The sequence below is a fragment of the Lepisosteus oculatus genome, chromosome 14 (assembly GCF_040954835.1).
Source record: "Lepisosteus oculatus isolate fLepOcu1 chromosome 14, fLepOcu1.hap2, whole genome shotgun sequence".
In the NCBI taxonomy this organism is placed as follows: domain Eukaryota; kingdom Metazoa; phylum Chordata; class Actinopteri; order Semionotiformes; family Lepisosteidae; genus Lepisosteus; species Lepisosteus oculatus.
The window spans coordinates 35,337,869-35,351,017 of record NC_090709.1 but is presented as its reverse complement, the minus strand read 5'-3'; the positions used below and the strand labels follow the sequence as shown (position 1 = coordinate 35,351,017).

General features: G+C 49.4%; 2 protein-coding genes across 2 annotated transcripts in view; both read right to left on the bottom strand.

Moving 5' to 3' along the window:
• LOC138243467 (GTPase IMAP family member 4-like) overlaps positions 1–13,149 on the bottom strand; it is a 194,051-nt gene that overhangs the window by 116,619 nt on the left and 64,283 nt on the right. The window lies entirely within an intron of this gene.
• LOC138243357 (epithelial discoidin domain-containing receptor 1-like) overlaps positions 1–13,149 on the bottom strand; it is a 50,466-nt gene that overhangs the window by 32,437 nt on the left and 4,880 nt on the right. The gene's annotated exons all lie outside the window — the stretch shown is intronic.

Sequence of the window (13,149 nt, the reverse complement as noted above, 5' to 3'; positions counted from 1 at the left end):
CCCAGTACCAGTATCAGCAGAAGAAACATCTCCTCTCCTCCCTGTGAGCTTCTTGAGGGCCATTCCTGTAGACTGGGAGAAGATCACGGTTTGGCTCCATCACAGCAGGACGGTAACAAACTCAGAGTGGCTGTGGGAGTTTGGGAGTGGGTGTGGGAGGTGTAACACATCTCTCACTCCTGTACGGAGAAGCTGATGTGCCAGAGAGCTGGTCCCTTACACTGAATCTCCTTTCTGCACTTGGAAACCAGCTGGACTCTTTTACAAAGAGAGAGACTTGGCAAGAGACAGTTGTCCTACACAACAGAGTCTGGGTGTTCTGAGAGAGAGCTCAGTCTGTGAGCCCCATGACTCACTTCTGCTCACAGACAGGATTTCCAGCAGACGCTGCCCCTCAGTGTTTTAATGAAGGGCTCTGGGATTAGTGGAGATGGGCTTTAGCACAGAAAAACACAGCTTAATGCCCCTCTGCCCAAACTGTCAGTGCAGAGCTGCACAAGAATTAAACTGTTACAAAAATGTTTCAGCACTTTTTAACCCTTAATAGTTATACTGTTGTATTACTGAACTTGAGTTGTAAATGTGATTACAAATTGCACAGTCTATCCTCAAACACTGTGAGTTCCTCAACAGTATATAAATATCCCACAATAATGTTGCATGTGAGGTTTGTAAATGTCCTATGATATATCTGTACTGTAAATTTCTGTAAATGTTTGATTGTACTTTGGAAACACTAAAACTCATAAGTTATGCCAATAAATCTCTTTGTGTTTGAAATTAAATGATAAATGAGCTCAGTTCTACAGTTATACTGTAGACGCAGGTTGCAGTCTGTGGAGAAAAAAAACTAGTTCCCATGCTCCCCAGCAGAGGCAGGAAGAAGAATCAACTAAGACCTCTGTCCATGACAACCAGTGGGCACTGCTGCTTATGTGCGAGTCTAATACATGAACACTGTACTGAGAGAGAGAGGGGTTCATACAGACACACTGACTGGACACTCCAGTACATTAACACTGCACTGAGAGAGAGAGGGGTTCATACAGACGCAGTGACTGGACACTCCAGTACATGAACACTGCACTGAGAGAGAGAGGGGTTCATACAGACGCAGTGACTGGACACTCCAGTACATGAACACTGCACTGAGAGAGAGAGGGGTTCATACAGACGCACTGACTGGACACTCCAGGACATGAACACTGCACTGAGAGAGAGAGGGGTTCATACAGAAACACTGACTGGACACTCCAGGACATGAACACTGCACTGAGAGAGAGAGGGGTTCATACAGAAACACTGACTGGACACTCCAGTACATGAACACTGCACTGAGAGAGAGGGGTTCATACAGACACAGTGGGACATAACTGTGTTCAGTGTGTGATCAGAGTGGCACAGTACTGTATTCAGTGTGTTGTCACAGTGGGACAGTACTGTGATCAGAGTGGGGCGCTAGTGTTAAGTGAGAAATCACAGTGGCACAGTACTGTGTTCATTGAGAGATCACAGTGAGTCTCTAGCACAGACGGCCGGCATTTCCACAGTTAAACTTTGTCAGACAAGACTTTCTGTGTTCAGTCCCCCCAGTTTCAGGTCAGCAGCAGTGAAGTGAATCAGAGTTACTTGGTCACACGTCTCTGCGACTCCTCGACGCCCCCAGACCCCTGATATGATCCTGTGAGCCACGTTCGGCGGCTCTCCGTCTGCGGGTGTTTCTGGGTGTCATTTCCTCTGCAGCTCAAAGGGGCTCAAACGCCCAGGAGTTTCCACTTCTTCTCCCTGACAACAGCCCATGAGAGTTGTGCATCTTGCACTGTTGCCCCTGTAGGTCTCCTCTCTAGGTCTCTGGCGTATTGGATGGAGGTGTTTTCACCTCAGACCTGTGGAGGGTGTCTGCAGTCTGATGGCTATCTCAGTTTCCTCACTGCTCTCAGGAGTTTTCTCATCTGTCTTGAACCACTGCTGATTTCCCATGGCTGACTCCTCCAGTCGCGTCTTTTTCAAGACATGACGTGTTGTTGATATTGTGGTGCCCGGTCTCTCTCCAGCGTTTACAGTGCCACCTGGACTTTGATGGGCTCTGATCTTCACAGCTGCTTGCTCTTCTGTCACAGGCAGCTCTCTGGTCTTCATCCTGACTCGACAGCCAGACCCAGACACTCAAGACTGGAACCAAGGCTGCAGTCTGACAGCTCTCGTTTTCACAGTTAGTACAACAGAAACACCTGAGCAACTAGAGTCGCCTGTCAGCCATTTGCACGATTAACTCTGTTCACCTGACACTGGGAGTTGAACACAACAGACGACACTGTTGTTACATGACTAATCATGTCTAGAAAATCATTTCCACTGACAGATGCTGAAATTCTGTGCTTTTGCTCAAATTTAACCCTTTGATCTGAAAATCACATGTCAATAGTACACATCAAAATATATACCACATTTAATTTAATTTTGTACAAATCAAAAATGACTAATTTTACTTATAGCTGTGGTTCAGGTCCGGTCTTGTTAGACCAGGAGGACAGCCGGTCCAGTGGTTCAGGTCCGGTCCTGTTACACCAGGAGGACAGCTGATCCAGTCATGTTGGAGGACAGCAGGTGTGAGGATGCTGTACCAGGAGAACAGTGTTGAAGTTCTGTGATTTTACAGACATGATGTTCTTTCGTTAGAGGTTGCAGCAGGTGTTGGTGTCAAACTTTACTGTGTTTCAGTCCCACCAATGGACTGCAGAGTCCCACTGTGAGCTGTTACAGAAGCCCCTGTCTATACGGAGGAGAAACACAACTTCTACCAAGAATGAGGAAAGGGTCAAGTTTATATCCTAACAAGTTTGGTGTTGTTCCTGAGTTGTACAGTTGTACGTTTCAGGACTGAGCACATGAAGGTCTATTTTACCCAGAGTGGTGGGTGTCTTGTACAGACTGCTCTGCTGTACTGTTGACATTTTATATCTTTCAGAAATCAGCTGGATAAAGAAATTAGATTCATCATCGTTGATCTCTAGCTTGTTTGGTAGTGAGTAGTAAATGTGTCACTTGTGACCTCCCTTCCTGTCTCTCCTCCTGTTGCAGTGAGTGAAGGAGACCCTACAGTCGAACCCGGACTCCAGCCCCGCCCCTCTGAGCTAAGACTGGTGCCGCTGGGGGCCGGACTGGGGGCAGCAATAGGGGCCCTAGCAGGAGCCCTGAGGGGCCCAACAGGAGCAGCAGCAGGAACAGTGATAGGAGCTGCAGCAGGAGCTCAGATAGGAGCTTTACTGGGAGGAGAAACCAGAGCAGCACAGACTCACACACAAGAGCACACACAGCCCGCAGACACACAAGAGCGCACACAGCCCGCAGACACACAAGAGCACACACAGCCTGCAGACACACAAGGGCACCCACAGCCCGCAGACACACAAGAGCACACACAGCCCGCAGACACACAGGAGAACACACAGTAGTCACAACGCAGTCTCACACACAACCTGAAGGCATTCAAGAATACATAACACTCAGACACATAGAGAACACACACAGCCCGCAGACACAACCCTCAGACACACACAGCCCACAGACACAACCCTCAGACACACACAGCCCACAGACAGGAGAGAGAAACAGACAGGAGATCGAGGAGCTGAGAGAGAGCTGAAGACACTGAGACAGGAGCAGGAGAGGGAGAGGAGGAACTCAGGCAGTTTTATCGGAGTGACAGAGAGACACAGAGACACTGCCGCAGGTCAGTCACTGATCCACACAGTCTTTCCCAGCAGTCTGCAGACAGTAGAGAAATACAGGAGACTGAGGAGTTGAAAGAGACTGTAGAAAGATACAGAATAGAGATGGAGGAGCTCAGGCAGTGTTATTCGAGTGACAAAGAGATACAGACAGACACTGCCGCAGGTCAGTCGCTGATCCACACAGTCTTTCCCAGCAGGAGAGGAAGACCGGCTACTTCCTGGACACAGAGTGAGGACTTTCCACTGAAACACTGATCTCTTCCTCGTAAGAGATCCGACTCACTGAAAACCTGCCCTTAGTGTCCCATGTGAAGAAAACTCATTTTAAATAATGTTCTATTTTGATCATGTTTGTATTTTGCTATTCTTTGTGTATATATATATATGTGTCATGAATACTTTTGGATATAATTCTGACATTGTGTATTTGTATGGAACAGAATATATTGTAGCATTTACAGGTTCTTCTCAGGACAAAGGACCAGTGGAGACGCGATAAACGAACCAGGCTTTATTCTTTATCAACCACAGAATATACACACACATGACGGAACACGTACACATCTTTAGGGTGGTAATTACTTAACGACTTAACAACAAGCTATACACTTATAAGACACTAGAACTACTATGACATTATTACACAGGTAGGGTCAGCCGCTGGTCATCGTGCTGACTCTCAGACTCTCCCTAGCTACAACTCCCAGCATGCCCAGCGGTACTATGAGCGCCTAGGGGCGCTTCCTCCTCACAACCGGGCGTTACAGTATGTATATGTGTATATGTGTACTTTATTCTCCTGAGCCGATAATCAAAGAGCAGAACCGGCTCGTCCGGCAACTGGGACTTTATATCTCGCAACGGCGATTTACAATCTCAGAATCACGACTTTATTTCTGGTCAGTGGGACTTTATATCTCGCAACGGCGACTTACAATCTCAGAATCACGACTTTATTTCTGGGTCATTGGGACTTTATATCTCGCAACGGCGACTTACAATCTCAGAATCACGACTTTATTTCTGGTCATTGGGACTTTATATCTCGCAATTTCGAGTCAGAAAAGTCATAATTTCGAGATCTAAAGCCGAAACGGCGAGAAACCGCGGCGCGTTTTCTTTTCTTTCCACTCCCTGGCGGACACGGCTTCCACAGAGGAGGGAGAGAAATGGACTTTTATGTTTTTATATCGACTTTATTCTCCTGAGCCGATCATCAAAGAGCAGAACTGGCGCCAAAACCCGCTTCCGGCTCGTCCTCCGGATGCCGCTGCGGCGCCGGTTGCTAAGCGACGCTCCGAGCCCGAGCGCTCGAGCTCCTCTCGGGGCGGTTTTATTCCCAGCTGAGGAGCCGCTCCTGTCCTGGAAATCCCGGGAAGGACTGGGACTCCCCTCCTGTGGGCTGGGAGGCTCTTCCCGGGTGTTTCCGCAGACGAGGGGAGTCCTGGTGTCCTGGGAAAAGGCCCCCTGTGCTGCGGGCGTCTCCGAGAGAAACGGGCTGTTTGTGTGGGAAGATGCTCTTTCCTCAGGAGGGGAAGAGCCGAGCGGGAAGGAAAGTTCTGGAAGTGCGTCTCCTCTCCGGCTGCTCTAGTCCCAGTGACGGCGACACCGGGACAGGACAGGAGGGACGAGCAGGTCCTCTTTCCCACACGGGGGATTAGTGGGGTTTGTTAGGACACAGGACAGAGAGAGAGAAAAGGACACCAGTGGGAGAGAGTCCTGAAGCTCTCAGGTCTGGTCTTGATCCGGGTTGGTCCCAGTCCCAGTTTACACTGGTTTACAATGTGGGACTTCTGCCCTGACACGACCCCACAGGTGTGTCTCCACAGGAGACGGGAGTCCTGTAACGTGTAACCCTACAATATTTGATCTCCTGACTGTCTGTTATTCTCCCCAGTATAATCCTCCCAGTCTGGTATGAAATACCAGCTCCTGTCAGTCAGCTCTGTTACAACAGGCAGGATCCCTTTAGTCCTGCAGGGCTTGATTCCGATTTTTATTCAACTACTTCTCTCGTAATCACCTTTGTTTTCCAACAGCGTTTCTGTATCATTCTAAAGACGCGAACAGTAGGTTTCTACTGCTGTACTTCAGCTGGAAGGAGGTAAAAACACACGTTCCTGTTTCTCTTCAATACCTGGTCCTCTAGGCTGGTCCTCTGTCACATCAGCTAAAAAGTCACTTTTTAGGTTGAGTCCTGAAGCTGCTGGACGAATCTCTGTTCTCATCACATCGCAAACTGGAACCACAGCACCTCCAGCGAGCAGGTCGAAGCCAATACCGCCCTGCTCCTCAGAGAAAGAGTCTCTCTTTTCCCCAGCGACTCACTGTCGGTGCTGCTCTTTCCCTGAATCTGTCCTCACTTGTCCCCTGAGCCGAGCGGTGAGGACAAACGAGTGAAACTGCGTTGGAGGAGCGAGTGTGGAGTCTGCGTGTTCCTGCTGGGGGTCGCTGGTGTCTGTGTGTGTGGAGTCTGCGTGTTCCTGCTGTGGGTCGCTGGTGTCTGTGTGTGTGGAGTCTGTGTGTTCCTGCTGGGGGTCGCTGGTGCTGGTGTCTGTGTGTGTGGAGTCTGCGTGTTCCTGCTGTGGGTCATACTGGTGTCTGTGTGTGTGGAGTCTACGTGTTCCTGCTGGGGGGTCGCTGGTGTCTGTGTGTGGAGTCTGCGTGTTCCTGCTGGGGGTCGCTGGCGCTGGTGTCTGTGTGTGTGGAGTCTGTGTGTTCCTGCTGGGGGTCGCCGGCGCTGGTGTCTGTGTGTGTGGAGTCTGCGTGTTCCTGCTGTGGGTCGCTGGTGCTGGTGTCTGTGTGTGTGGAGTCTGCGTGTTCCTGCTGTGGGTCGCTGGTGCTGGTGTCTGTGTGTGTGGAGTCTGCTTGTTCCTGCTGGGGGTCGCTGGTGTCTGTGTGTGTGGAGTCTGCGTGTTCCTGCTGGGGGTCGCTGGTGCTGGTGTCTGTGTGTGTGGAGTCTGCGTGTTCCTGCTGTGGGTTGCTGGTGCTGGTGTCTGTGTGTGTGGAGTCTGCGTGTTCCTGCTGTGGGTTGCTGGCGCTGGTGTCTGTGTGTGTGGAGTCTGCGTGTTCCTGCTGTGGGTTGCTGGTGCTGGTGTCTGTGTGTGTGGAGTCTGCGTGTTCCTGCTGGGGGTCGCTGGTGCTGGTGTCTGTGTGTGTGGAGTCTGTGTGTTCCTGCTGGGGGTCGCCGGCGCTGGTGTCTGTGTGTGTGGAGTCTGCGTGTTCCTGCTGGGGGTTGCTGGTGCTGGTGTCTGTGTGTGGAGTCTGTGTGTTCCTGCTGGGGGTCGCCGGCGCTGGTGTCTGTGTGTGTGGAGTCTGTGTGTTCCTGCTGGGGGTCGCTGGTGCTGGTGTCTGTGTGTGTGGAGTCTGCGTGTTCCTGCTGTGGGTCGCTGGTGCTGGTGTCTGTGTGTGTGGAGTCTGCTTGCTCCTGCTGGGGGTCGCTGGTGTCTGTGTGTGTGGAGTCTGCGTGTTCCTGCTGTGGGTTGCTGGCGCTGGTGTCTGTGTGTGTGGAGTCTGCGTGTTCCTGCTGGGGGTCGCTGGTGCTGGTGTCTGTGTGTGTGGAGTCTGTGTGTTCCTGCTGGGGGTTGCTGGTGCTGGTGTCTGTGTGTGTGGAGTCTGCGTGTTCCTGCTGGGGGTCGCTGGTACTGGTGTCTGTGTGAAATGACTGCTATCCTTCCTGACGGTTTGAGATCAACAGCGCAGCTTGACGGTCCTGCTGTCTCGACCCGGTCCACTCTGTCGGTACCAAACCAGGGAGCCACGAGCTGGATCGGCCAGATTTAAACCGGGTCAGAACCGGGTCACTGTTCCTGAAAGCGCACACAGTAGGGGGGGGGGGGGTCAGGTGTAATTTTACTGAGGGGGGATATGGGGTGCCGTCACCTGCAGCCCTTCACCCTGCTGCTGGGCCATGCTGGGAATGACACCCACGGGGTTCAACTCGCTCGTTAATTAGTCGGTCGTTAATTGATCCCGGCTTCATCAGCAGTTTCCTGAGAGGAGCCAGGGTATCGGCTTGTTCCCCCCTCCCACCCCTCTCTGTGTACAGTAGAGCCTCCTGGGCAGCTTGTGAACCCTGGGTCAGTCACTCAGAGGGCTTATAACAGCCCTGCCCGGGGAGGAGGGCTCCCGAGAGCGTCACTCGAGTGTCCCTTAAGCCCATTGGAGGAGAGGGCTGAGGCGGGACGTCACTCCACCGTAGTGGAAGCCCATTGGCTGAGAGGGGACAGGGGGGCGGTCCCTGCGAGAACTCGGGGCAGGTGCGCGTCTCGTTTGAAGTTTGAATTCCTAACGGTCGCGCTTCCCGCCTTTCCCGCCGTGAGGGCTCCTGCCCCGCCGCGGTTTCCCGAGTTTGACCTTATTTTATCATTAATAATTGGTTTTAGTCAGCTTTTTATTAGAATATACAAGCTTTCTTCTTTCCCGCCCTCATGGACGCCGTGTCTCTGCGTCGCCGAGCTGAAGCCACAGGTCAACCGCGGTTTGAACACGTTTCTATTACTCAATTCTTGAGTTTTTTAAATATAATGTCGTCTAGAGCAGCAGTTTGTTCTTCACGGACGTAGATATCGGCGTCAAAGGAGTGGAAAAGTGTGCGTTTGCGTCAGGGTAATCAATATCATATGATATCAGTATTGTAACGCTATTATAATATAATACTGCGTCAGTATAATCGGTCTGACAGAGTTTTCGCCAGTCTGGGGCTCTTCAGCACGTTTATACACCTGTTAAACTTGACTGAGTCCAAAGTCAACGCGTTTCTGGACGTTTCTGCGCACCGAGAGGACGTTTGCTGTTCGTGTTGGAGACGGAAGATGTTTCCCGGGCTGTGGCGGTGAGTGGCGACTTGTCCCTCCGTTTCTTCATTGAAATCGTTCAGTCCTCAGGCTGATGAGAAAACAGTCATAGGAGTGAGAAAATGTCTGTGGTGAAATTGTGTAAAAGTGTGTCTTTATCATTGAGCTCGACGGGTTTGAGGTAAAATTGTGTCAAAAGTGTCTGTTTATCATTGAGCTCGACGGGTTTCAGGTAAAATTGTGTCAAAAGTGTCTGTTTATCATTGAGCTCGACGGGTTTCAGGTAAAATTGTGTCAAAAGTGTCTGTTTATCATTGAGCTCGACGGGTTTGAGGTAAAATTGTGTCAAAAGTGTCGGTTTATCATTGTGCTGGGAGGGTTTGAGGTACAATTGTGTCAAAAGTGTCTTTTTATCATTGAGCTGGCGGGTTTGTGGTGAAATTGTGTAAAAGTGTATTTTTATCATTGAGCTCGGGGGCTTTGTGGTGAAATTGTGTAAAAGTGTATTTTTATCATTGAGCTCGGGGGCTTTGTGGTGAAATTGTGTAAAAGTGTATTTTTATCATTGAGCTCGGGGGCTTTGTGGTGAAATTGTGTAAAAGTGTCTTCATCGTTGAGCTCGGGGTGTTTGAGGTAAAATTGTGTAAAAGTTTATCATCGTGCTCGGGGGGTTTGTGATAAAGTTGTGTAAAAGTCTTTTTATCATTTTGTACAAGTGTGTTTTTATCATTGAGGTTGGGTGGTTTGTGGTGAAATTGTGTAAAAGTGTCTATCATTGAGGTAAAATTATATTTTTATCATTGTGCTCGATGGGGTTGTGGTCAAATTGTGTAAAAGTGTCTTTATCATTGAGCTTTGGGGTGTTTGAGGTCAAATTGTGTAAAAGTGTCTTTTTATTATTGTGTTCGGGGGGTTTGTGGTGAAATTGTGTAAAAGTGGCTGTTTATCATTGAGGTAAAATTGTGTAAAATACTTTTTATCATTGAGCTCGGGGTGTTTGTGGTGAAATTTTGTAAAAGTGTATTTTTATCATTGTGCTCGAGGGGTTTGTGGTGAAATTCTGTAAAAGTGTCTTTTTATCATTGAGCTCGAGGTGGTTGTGGTAAAATTGTGTAAAAGTGTCTGTTTATCATTGTTCTTGGGGGGTTTGTGGTGAAATTGTGTAAAAGTCTCTTTATCATTGTGCTTATGGGGTTGTGGAGATATTGTGGTTTTTGGGTGTAATAGTCTTATTGTTCACACGTTGCTGCTGTGATGTGGCCTTTCGCCTGTAGGTGGCGCTCTCTCCAGTCATTTTTAAATGTACCAGTCCTGATGGATGACTGTACACATCCTCAGTCAAGGGGAATATCTAATTAGTTACTCTCCAAATAGCATTTTTGTATGAAACATTTAAAGAAATCGACAACCACTTTTCAAAACGCACAATAACACAGACTGGCATGTTTGACAACGAGTAAATAAGAGAAAGGCGAAACGAGAATTCACCATCACTTTCTGCATGTTTACCGTGACCTGTCCTGATCATGAGAAGTCTCAGACGCGTCTCTTCACCAGACAGTTTAATACAGCAGTTCTACATGGGACCGGTGTGAGAGTATGTGGGTAACAGTGATGGCTCTCTCTGCTGTACTGCTGTGGCCCTCCCTCCTGATGACAGAATCGTCTCACACTCCACCTTCACAGACACAAGCTCCATGTGTTTGTGGTGAAATTGGGGGTCTGTTTGTGTGAAAGTGTCTTTATTATTGGGCTTGTTGAACTGATCTCGAAGGCGACTAATTTCAGTCGGCGTCTGACATTTTGAGTGAAATTGTAGTTTTGTTGGTATAAATGTGCTGTTTCTTTGACTAGCTGGCTTGTTTAGTTGATATTTGTATTTCCTCCTGCTGAAGTAAATATCAAGTGTTTTTTTAATGAAATTGTAGGATACCGGTGTGTCGAAGTGGCTCCAGTTTCGCTGCAGCTCATGTTAGATCCAGGGCTGATAGAAACAGTTTGATCAATAAATGAACTAAAAACCGGGATTCACACATTTGCTGCACTTCAGCTGAACAGAGACGACGTTTTCAAACAGTCTATATTGGAGGTTTGCATCACCACTGCTAAAATCGACAAACAATGTCGTAAAAACATGTTTTCGAGGTTTGCTTCGGTTCAGATGACACCTCAAATACAGTAATAGGGTATAAAAATAAGTGACAGGAAATACGCTGTGCTGAAGCTCTTTATGATGACGTGTTCTTTATTTGAGTTCAGGTAAAGAGAAATGAAAGTTTTATAAACACTTATTTCGGAGGTGTGTTTCACTCCAGGGGAAGTGTACTTTTATATACAGGTGAGAGAGAGTGCACAAGAATCGTCAGAAGTCAACACCGTTCGTTAGAGATGGATGGTCCAAGGTCACCCAGAAATAGAGCACGACAGGTCACTCAGAGGAAAGGTATTTTTCATTTTTCACCGGCGTATGGATCTACCAAGTACAGACGCCAGACAAAAAACATTGAAATGTAATTTGAAATTCACACTGACGTGTTGAGAACTGTTCTTGAAGCGGCTGTTCCTTAGAAGCGTTTGATCTGTGTTCAGATCTTCTGCTAAGGAGATGTGGTTAGGAAAGGCAGTGCTGCCTTCTCTCGTCTGACCGTTGTCTGCAAACCCTGAGGTGTCCTGCGGTCTTTATAATCTATAACCACACTTTCCCCTGTGGACATGAAATCATCTGTCGCAGCAGGATGCCGATTGATTTGAAAGGCAGCTTTATCCCGACAGCCTGAGAGAGAGGCCAACATCAGTCTGGCTGGAGGTCTGGTGAAAGGAAAGCTTTGAATTTAGAGAATTTAAAATTATATTTGTAGATTTTAAAACTAAGTGATTAAGTAGAACTAAGTTATTATTTTATTTCAGTTGAACTATTAGGAACAGTTATTTTACAAAACCCGAACATTATTCTGTGTTTTGGTTTACTCGAGATTTAACGCAAGATGGAGTTTCCTGCAGGAGTTCTCAGCAGGTGTGGAACGTGTTCAGTGTCCTGCAGGAGTTCTCGGGCGGTGTGGAACGTGTTCACTGTCCTGCAGTCCAGGCTCTCACCGCGGAGCTCGCCAGTTTGATGTCTTGAGCGATTTTCCTCAGCCTCTGGTTTCTCTCCCTCACGATCCTGCGCTCCTCCGGCAGCAGTTTCTCGTTGTTGGCGATCTTGGCGAGGATCTCGGCGTGCCGTTTCATCTTGCGCAGCTCGGCGATGCGGGCCTCCTCTTCCTCTTTGCGGATGAGCAGCTCGATGTAGACGGCCGTGGACAGAGCGTTGGGCTTCAGGGCGATCTCCTCCAGGCAGTTGGAGGACAGCCTGATCAGCTGCATGATCTGGTCCTCGATCGTCTTGAAGTCCATTTCGATTTTCTCGAGCATCTCCTTCATCGACATGAATTTGCCGGAAGCCTTAACGAAGTTGTCCTTGAGTTCTTTGACTGTTTTCATGACCTTGACCACTTCGTACTCCCACATCGTCATCTCAGATACCCGATACCTCACGATCTTGCCGGCGCCGTACTGGACGGAGTCGTGCAGAGTTGTCAGCACGTCCCGCTGCTTCTCCTCTGCCGAAACCTCCCACATCGTCATCTCGGATATGTGAGTGGAGTAGTGGCAGTTACCTGGACAGATCACACAGAATCCAGCGTCATCCATGACGGCGCAGAGATTGGGAAGGAAACATCCTGAATGGCACGAAACCAGACAGTTGTTGCAGTTTATTGAGAGATGCTTGGTGTTCTTCCGTTTCGGGACCAGCTCCTCGATCTCAGTCTCGAACTTCTTGTTCTGCTCCATGTTGGCCTGCTCGTTTTCCAGACATGCCCTGATCTTCATTTCGCTCAGCTTCGCCACCCCGGCCTAGATCTGAGGCAGCAGCCTCGCCATCGCCGTCTCCAGCCTCTCGTGCTCCTCCAGGACTTTCTTCGTCAGCGCCAAGTCCTTCCCCTCCGTCTCCTCCAACGTTTGGAAAAACCTCTTCAGCTGCTTCATGTTGTTCGTCCAGACAATTTTCTCTAGCTTGTTGTCGTCCTCTTCCTCGTTGTCGCTCCCGGAGCCCTCCCTTTTGGGATCGGTGTCGGGCCTCTCGTTTTGTGTGTAAAGGGCGGAGTTGTTAAATTCGAAGTGCGTCGCTTTGCCCTTCCGGTTCTTGCAGCAGGTAGGTCCGCGGCTTCGATGGCGCCCAGGACGGGGATGTCCTTCCCGTCCACAAACGTGACGAGGACGAGGGTGTTCTCGGCGATGTCCTTCCCGAAGATGGAGAGGATGGAGTCGAAGACGTACTGCTGGATGGAGGTCAGCCGCGCCAGAGACGCCTGAACCACGAAGCACACGGCGTCGATGTGGTCCATGCTGCCGGGGCTGGTAAAGAAGCGCTTCACCTGCTCTGTGATCAGCTTGTCCCGAGAGAGTCCCCGCGTGTCTCCGAACCCCGGGGTGTCGATGACCGTGAGGGAGTAGGGGACGACGAATCCCTTCTGGTTGTGGAGCTCGTAGGACGTCACGATGGAGGTCTGACTCTCCGCCTGCGAGCGGTTGGTCTCCTCGTGGATCAGCTTGAATCGAAACCGATCCTCCCACTGCAC